This window comes from Aethalodelphis obliquidens, unplaced genomic scaffold (assembly GCF_003676395.1).
Source record: "Aethalodelphis obliquidens isolate GAN/ISIS:26980383/991018 unplaced genomic scaffold, ASM367639v1 scaffold15, whole genome shotgun sequence".
NCBI classification, from domain to species: Eukaryota; Metazoa; Chordata; class Mammalia; order Artiodactyla; family Delphinidae; genus Aethalodelphis; species Aethalodelphis obliquidens.
Genome location: NW_020837959.1, coordinates 31,905,015 through 31,913,442, shown reverse-complemented (window position 1 = coordinate 31,913,442; position 8,428 = coordinate 31,905,015).

The following is an 8,428-nucleotide window of genomic DNA, read 5'->3' as shown; positions in this document are numbered from 1 at the left end:
TAAGTAAATGTCTTGTCTTTCTCTCTAAATCCCATTATAGACATTTGTCTCTTCCTTTCCCTGGACGTGGAGAAATAGTATCTTGGATTAGAAATTGTTAATCATTTCTTAAAGTTTTTTTTTCTTTTTTTTAATACAAAGGCACTATAATGTACAAAGGAAATTTAAAGTAAGGTTTCTGGACTATGTAATAATAAGAAGAATGTAAGCGAGAAATGGAAAGCAGTATGGGTGCCAGATGATGACAAGTGAATGACAGACCTTATAAGAAAGTGAAAGTATCTTTTTACTCTAAGTTCTGTCAGTGATGAGAACAAATTCCTTTACAGCATTTATTCACATGCTCATTCAAAGAAACAAACATTGCTTAATATCTGCTCTATGCCAGGAAAAATTAGTGACTGAACTGATGATAGGAATTTGCACAGAAACAAATACAAGAAGTTGAAAGTTAAAAGACCTTGGTGGTATTTCTGTAACATTATTTTTGATTCATTATTTATTTATCCTTAAATTTAATCGATTCATTTATTGATTGAATCTTTAATGAATTCACTTATATTTAATATTAATATTTATCTTCAATTGATTGATTTATTTAACCATAAAAATATCTAAGTACCTACTTAAATACCTACGGAGTGTTAATAATTTTTCTCTCAGTTTATTTCATTAACTAGGAGTAATCTAAAATAACATTGCTCAGTCATCAAAAAGAATGAAATAATGCCATTTGCAGCAACATGGATGGACCTAGAGATTATCATACTAAGCGAAGTAAGTCAGAAAAAAGACAAATACCATATGATATCACTTATATGTGGAATCTAAAATACGACACAACTCAACATATCTACAAAGAAAAACCAGATTCACAGATAGAGAGAACAGACTTGTGGTTGCTAAGAGGGAGAGGAGGTAGGGGAGGGAAGGATTGGGAGTTTGGGATTAACAGAGGCAAACTAGTATATATAGGATGGGTAAACAACAAGGTCCTACAGTATAGCGCAGGGAACTATGTTCAATATCCTGTGATAAACCATAATGGAAAAGAAAAAAATTAAAAATAAAATAACATTGCTCAAAATGATTTTTAATTTAGTGTTTATGTTTAACAACATTATAGATGCACATAACTCAAAACAGTCAAATTGTGTTATACGATTTGTTTGAAAACCTTCATTCTTCTTTTTTCATCCCCTCCCTCTCCCCCTCCCCTGCCTCTGTCCTCCTCCAATACTTTTTATTTCCCTTTCTACACAGACAACTATGCTTAACTCTACTAAATTATTTGTAGGGCCTGGTATTTACCTCCTTGTCTCTAAATAACATGTTTATATTCTTCTTCTCTCTCTCTCTCTTTCTTTCCTCCCAATTTTAGGAATCATCTTTTGATTTTAACTATAGAAGGTGAGAATTTAGTTTTTCACACACACTTTCCACCCCCTGCTATATTCACCCATATTTCCCATCTTTCTCTCTTTTAAATAGAGTTATATTGTTATTTTGGTCAGATTAAGTTCTTTCTTTATGTAATACAATTACATAAGGTATAATGTACTGTACATAATAAAATATATTCCATACAAGTTATATGGAACCAACCAGATAGTATATTATTTGTACTTTTTCTTTCCTGTGTAAGTTTTGTTTCCCTTTGCCATCCTTTTGGTATTTCTTGTATTCTTTTTCTGTAGATACCAGTTTTTATTTATACTTGGTTTATTTCCTCATTTGGACAAAGCATTTCTTCCATTTGCTCTCTGTACATGGATGCAAGGCAGACAAATAGTCTGACACTTTGAATGTCTGAATATGTCTTTATGTTACCCCCACATTTAGTAAATGTTTTTCTTGTGAATGGATTTCCATGATGGGAATCGGTTTTTCTCTGCAGAACTTTTAATGTATTAATTTATTATTTTCCCCAATGTTTTTGCTAGGAAGTCCAGTGTCATTCTGATCCTTGGTCCTTGATATTTGTTTTTTCCTCTCTGGAAACTTGTAGGATCATCTTTTTCTTCCAGACCCAATGTTCTATAATTGCACCATGATGTACCTGGGTGTACAGCTATTTTTGTCCATTGGACTGGGTACTCAGAGGACCATTCAATCAGGAAACTCATGCTTTTTAGTTCTGGACAATTTTCTTAAATTATTTTATTGCTAACTTAATCTCATCCAGTTTCTTTATTCTTTCATTCTGGAACTTTTATTATTTGGAACAAACTCTTTAATTTGGACCTAATGTCCCAATTTTCCATCACCATCTTTTCACTTTTCTTTTGGGATATTTTCTCAACATGACCTTTCTGTTTTCTAATAAGCTTTTCCTTTCTGCTATATATATTTTTTAAAATTTCCAAAGCCCCTTTATTATCCTTTTTTGTTGTTGTCGTCTTTGTTACTTTGCCTCTGAGGATGTTAATGATACCCTTTGGTAAGGTTTCTCTGTGTTATGTGTTTCCTTTGTACTGTTTCTTTCCCACATTTTGTTTTACATTAGATGCCTTCTTAACTGTCTGGTGATCCTTGGTTGTCTGTTCATATTTAAGAGTAGGGCCCTAAAAAAAGCTGTTTGGAGTCTCTTGGCATGAGGTTTGCCTTGCCAACTGTCTGCTTCACCAGAAGTTTTATTGGAGAATCCATAGAGTTAGCAACTTCAATATTTTTTTACCTGAGCCTGGCTACACTCTCCCAGAGAAGGCAGCACTGAACTCTTTTCTGAGAAGTATAATTCTGGCTGTCAGCACTTTGGGAGCTGGGGGAAGAAGGCTTAAGTTCTCAACATTCATTTTGTGTACTTTCACATAATCTCTTTATCTTCAGAATGGTCCCAATGCCTTTGACTTAGCTTGGTGTCTTCTCATCCATAGATCTTCTCCGCAGCCTGTCCAGAGAGGAAGCCCTCAGTTTTCTCCTAGAGTAGGCTGGGATATGGGAATTTTAATTGCTTTTTAATCATACTTCTAAACAGTCCTCTTGGATTTTAGCTCTACTTTCTTCCCTGATTTAAGATTACTCAATATTGCCAATTTCCAAGGTTTTGAGAGTTCTGTGGTGCAATCTGATTAATTCTTGGCTTTCCCCACTGTTGGCTTTCTGAAATCTGCTAAGTCATTAAGCACTAATCTTTCTGCTCTTCAGTTTCTAAAATTTAGTAGCTGTATTCATATCTCCTACTTTCTTTGTCTTTTTGAGTTTATGCCTTACCAAATCCCTTTACTGTTATTTTGGTGGAGTTTGCAAGGTAATGGAGGCTTAGCTCTACCTCTAAATGGATATTTAAAATTATTAACAGCTTTTATTAAACACCCATCTATATCATGTGGTCCTTCTTTAGGCACTCTATAATGAAAATTTTATTTGGAGAGTCTCAAAGGAATGTATGCTTACCCTAACAGTAAAAGAATGCAGAAAGATGTGGCAGTGAAGTTATTAACTGAGGTTATCCATATTCAGGCTATCCTAGTCAAACTGGTCCCCGTGGGCTAGGTTTAGTAGGTATAGTCTGGCCTACATAGCACTGAATATTTTTTAAAAGACCCTTATTTTATAAATATGTTTTTATATTTATTTATTTTATAAATCTACACTTCTAGATTCTTTTCAGAATCAGGTGATCTGTCAATATTGGGTCTACATTTCCATATGCAACAATTGGCTGGCACAGAGAAGGTAAGGTGTGCCTTTTATTATTTTTTATATTTTTTATATTTTTGCGGTACGCGTGTTTCTCACCATTGTGGCCTCTCCTGTTAGCAGAGCACAGGCTCTGGACGTGCAGGCTCAGCGGCCATGGCTCACGGGCCCAGCTGCTCCACGGCACGTGGGATCCTCCCGGACCGGGGCACGAACCTGTGTCCCCAGCATCGCCAGGCGGACTCTCAACCACTGCGCCACCAGGGAAGCCCAAGGTGTGCCTTTTATATTTCAACAAGTCCACTCCACTCCTCCTGTCTCCCCCTAGCCTGCTTCTTATTTATATTACCTGCTTGGCCCTTGTAGGAAATCCAGCCTTAGAGGATAGGAATACTGGACATCATCTTCCTTGGGGCAAGAGCCAAAGGAATGGGACAACATTAAAAACCAGCTGCAACATAGAGAATGGACTTGAGGACACAGGAACGGGGAAGGGTAAGCTGGGACAAAGTGAGAGAGTGGCGTGGACATACATACACTACCAAATGTAAAATAGATAGCTAGTGGGAAGCAGCTGCATAGCACAGGGAGATCAGCTCGGTGCTTTCTGTCCACCTAGAGGGGTGGGATAGGGAGGGTGGTAGGGAGATGCAAGAGGGAGGGGATATGGGGATATACGTATACATATAGCTGATTCACTTTGTTACACAGCAGAAACCAACACACCATTGTAAGCAATTATACTCCAATAAAGACGTTAAAAAAAAACCAGCTGCAAAGGCAGCAGCAGAAGGGATCCCAGACTTGTTAGCCTCCACTTAATATCGACTAGAGAAATTGTCCAATGGACCATATCAAGAGGTACTTTGGTGAACATGGATGGACTCAGAGCAAGGGAGTGGTTCATGTGAGCCAAAAGAATAGGGGACTCCCTGAAAGCAGTTCAGATGTGTTTATCTTCTAAGAGGACTCCATATTATATTGTCTTGCCAGAGATCAGCCACAGTATAGCTCTCTGATTAAATCCCCTGCTGATCAATATAGTATTTCTTTAGATATATTAATACCTCGGCCTATGTTCAAGTCTTGTTCTGGCCCGAAAGTAATTTTATTCTGTTAGATCATGACACTAATGATAACAATAATAACAACTGCAACAACAAATCTTTACTGGATATTTATTTGTGCCATCAACTTGCATTTACATTGTATCAAATAATCCCCACAAAATATGCAAAATAAGTGTTACTTCTCATTTGAAACTTAAGGAAGCTGAGGGTTAAGCAGTTTATCCAAGGTCACATGATAATGAGTAAAAGAGTCAGAATTTAAATCCAGTCTGTCTGACTTTAAAGCCCTTGATTATTACCAGGATTCTGAATTGGTGTATCTTTGCTGTCATCCTGAATTGCTAAGACTCCTGGCTGCACTGGTAGAAGCCCACTTCAGCTTAAACAACAAAAGGAAATGTACTGAAATATATAACCAAATTGAAAGGGCAAGGGTCTTACCTACCTTAAGCAATGAGTAAGACTGGAGACCTGGATGGTGTCAGGGCTCACTATTTATCTGCTTTGTCTCTGCTTCCCTCTGAAGCCAGCTCTATGCTCTTGCATGGGAACCTGGCTTCTCTCCATGGTGGAGGGGCTTGGGGAGAGGTTGACTTGACTATAGGCTCTCTTTGTTTAGTGACTTGAGAAACAAGTGATTCTTCATTTGGTATCCCCAGCAAAGAAATCCTGGGAAGACTCTCCATAGTTCTGTTTGGCTCATGTGCCCATCCCTGGACCCATTGCTGTGTCCAGGAAGACTACAAACTGAGTTCCATAAAACCCTTTGTAAAGTCAATAGAATCTGTTAATATAAGAAGAAGGGGAAAGAGTGATCGATAGACAAAAAGCTACTATGCCTCTATTTGTGTTGATTCTTAAATACAGAATTCAGTTTTACAAGAAATTTATACTTTTTTCAGAAAGAAGTAAAAAAAAAAGCAAGACAAAAGATATCTAGTATTCACAGGATAATCTTAATGTTCTTGTTCAAAATTCTTGGAGAACACTTCACTGCTGCCTCCATGTACCATTTTAAAGCCTATAAAACAGCTAACAGACTGGGTTCACTAGGTCACAAATTACCAACATCAGTTACATAACTTGCACCTGGACAGGAAGTAGTCTTGATTTAGATATTTCCAAGTAAGCCAAGTCTTACACAAGGTAAAGGATATGTGGACTTAGTGGACTGATGTGTGAAGAGGGAACTACTATGGAGGAACAATTACTGGGGGGAATCTTATCTTTTTGATGGGTGGCAGGAAGATTCCCAGAAGATATAAGATTGATAGTCTTGTTGAAAATTTGAGAGAGAAGGAGTCTGTGAGTGAGAACCACACTCCAGGGAGGTTTGAGCTACTTGAAAGAGACTTAAAAACAGAAGAAATGATTATGCTTTCCATTGGCAAGTTTAAGTCCTTCCCACTCTGTTCTGCTACTCTGTGAGATGAGGACCCATGAAGAAAATGAAAGAAAATAAAGAAGCTACATTTTGTTTCCATGTGTGCATGGGTTAAATTGCAATATTTCTACTATCAGATCAGATTTACTTTTTAAAAGATTATTCAAACTATGGTTTTAAGAATGTATTGGGGAGCATTGGGGTGAATGGCAAGAAGACAGATTAGGAGTCCTGTGATGACCCAGACAAGATCTGGTGGCCTGGACCAGGGAAAAATAGAAAGTAGTAGAGAAGTGGGTAGGTGTGAGAAATAATAGAGGAATATTGGGACTTGATTGGAGATAGGAGTGAGAAAAAGAAGAGTGAAGGATTGGCACCATCATCCATCTAGGTTTCTGGTTTGGGCATCTGCATGGATGAAGATACCATTTAATGAGAGGAAAAAAACCAGAAGGAAGATCAGGTTTGGGTGGGGGGAGATTCCAAGCTCAGGTCTGAACATGTTGAGATTGGAGGTATTTATAGTTATATTTATATATACATCCAAGAGCTTTCTCAAATTAGTCAACAACAAATCCTGTTGATGTGTTGTTTGATTTTTTTTTCCATATCTGTTCTTTATTTTTTATCTTTTTCTTCTCCCACCGTAATTTAGATTCTCATCACCTCACATCTGGAAAGTTGAATAATCTTCTATCCTCTGCTTCTCCTAATACTTATTCTGTACAGGGTTGCAGTATTAATCTACTCAAAAGCTGGTTTTGCTGTGTCATCCTCTATCTCACAGCATTTCGATGCTTTCCTATTGCCAACATAATACTTCCAAAATTGCTTACCAATCAACTCCTAACTACTCCAACCTTATCCCACTCTTCCCTAAGAGTTTGCCCAGCTTGGTCAAACTAGAATTTCAAATACAGTATACTCCTTTCTAACTTTGTAACTGTGCTCATGTCATAGCCTTTTGTGTGGCCTGATCTTGCTAATTCTCTCTACCCATCTGACCCTTTGAACTCAGCCCTCAAGGCCCACAACTTACCTGGAGACCATCAGTTCACTCCATTCCAGCTCCACCTGAGTCCTTCATTCCCCAAAAGTCTACCAGTTGCCACCTGTGCCCCTTCCATCGGCACTTATTCCCATATGGCATTGTCATGCAATTTTGTGTTCATTTAATCTCTCTACGTAAGATTGAAAATGGAGATCAGATTTCATACTACTTTGGTATTCTTCAGAGCACCTAGCATAATTCTATGTACAAAATAGGCACTCAGTAAGTATCTGTCAACTTAAAATACTGAGGTCCATTTTTTTTCTTGCTGTTAGTCTTATCTCTGCCTGAGTAAATGAGGTTGATATGTGAAAGCAGTTGAGATTAAGCACGTAGAGTGGAAGTATAAACAGGAGACAGAGGAGATTTTAATGAAACTTCATGAAGAAAAAAAATCATTATTAAATCTATTTTTTAAGCTTTTATAATATTTAGGTTCCTCCCTCATCCTCGTAGCAATTTGTTGTATATTTAAGTAGTGAAAGGCACACAGGTGCTAAAAAAATAGGACAAGAATTTTTTTAAAAATTGACAACAAAAATAAACTTGTTTTAATAAAAAAGTTTTTTGATTTTTTTCAAATGACTTCATAGCAAAAGACAATAAATCTTAACGTGGATCACTTATTTTGACTCCAAATTGGCTTTGAAAAAAATCAATGATAAATAAAGCATTTAGAGCAAGTTTGTTGGTGCAGATAGTAATAGATTTGGTTCTGAATCTAAGCCTTCAATAAATATCTAAGTTTGGAGTTCGAAATTACCAAAATATGCACTAATAAAAAAATGAAAAGGAAAAAGCACTCAAACTATGGTTCAATGCAAACGTTTTCCATGAAATAAGCTCTGCTATTTTTATTACAGAATTAGAGAAGTTAAAGCATATTTAAGTCAACAGAAACTGTTCTAAGTAAATGAATTTAATCTTCATGGTCACTGACACACAATATAATCTTGTTTCTCTCAGGATTTTAGTCTTTAAGTAACTAAGTGACTCATAAGCTCAGAAAATATTTTCTGGTACAGGTAAGTCTGAGCTTAGCATGAAATATTCTGAATATTTCTTCTCCTCTTCAGATGAGTATTTCAAAAATAACAGCTCCTTCCTGGAAGGTGTAATTGGCTTTTGGTTAGGAATGTCTAAAAATGTTTGTCCTTTTGTGGAATGCATTTTAGGACAAACTAGAATATACTTTTTCCTTTCTCCATCCATCAAAATCCTACCAACACTTTAGGGTGTAGTTCATATGCCACCTCTTTTACACAACTTTGCTTTATTTGG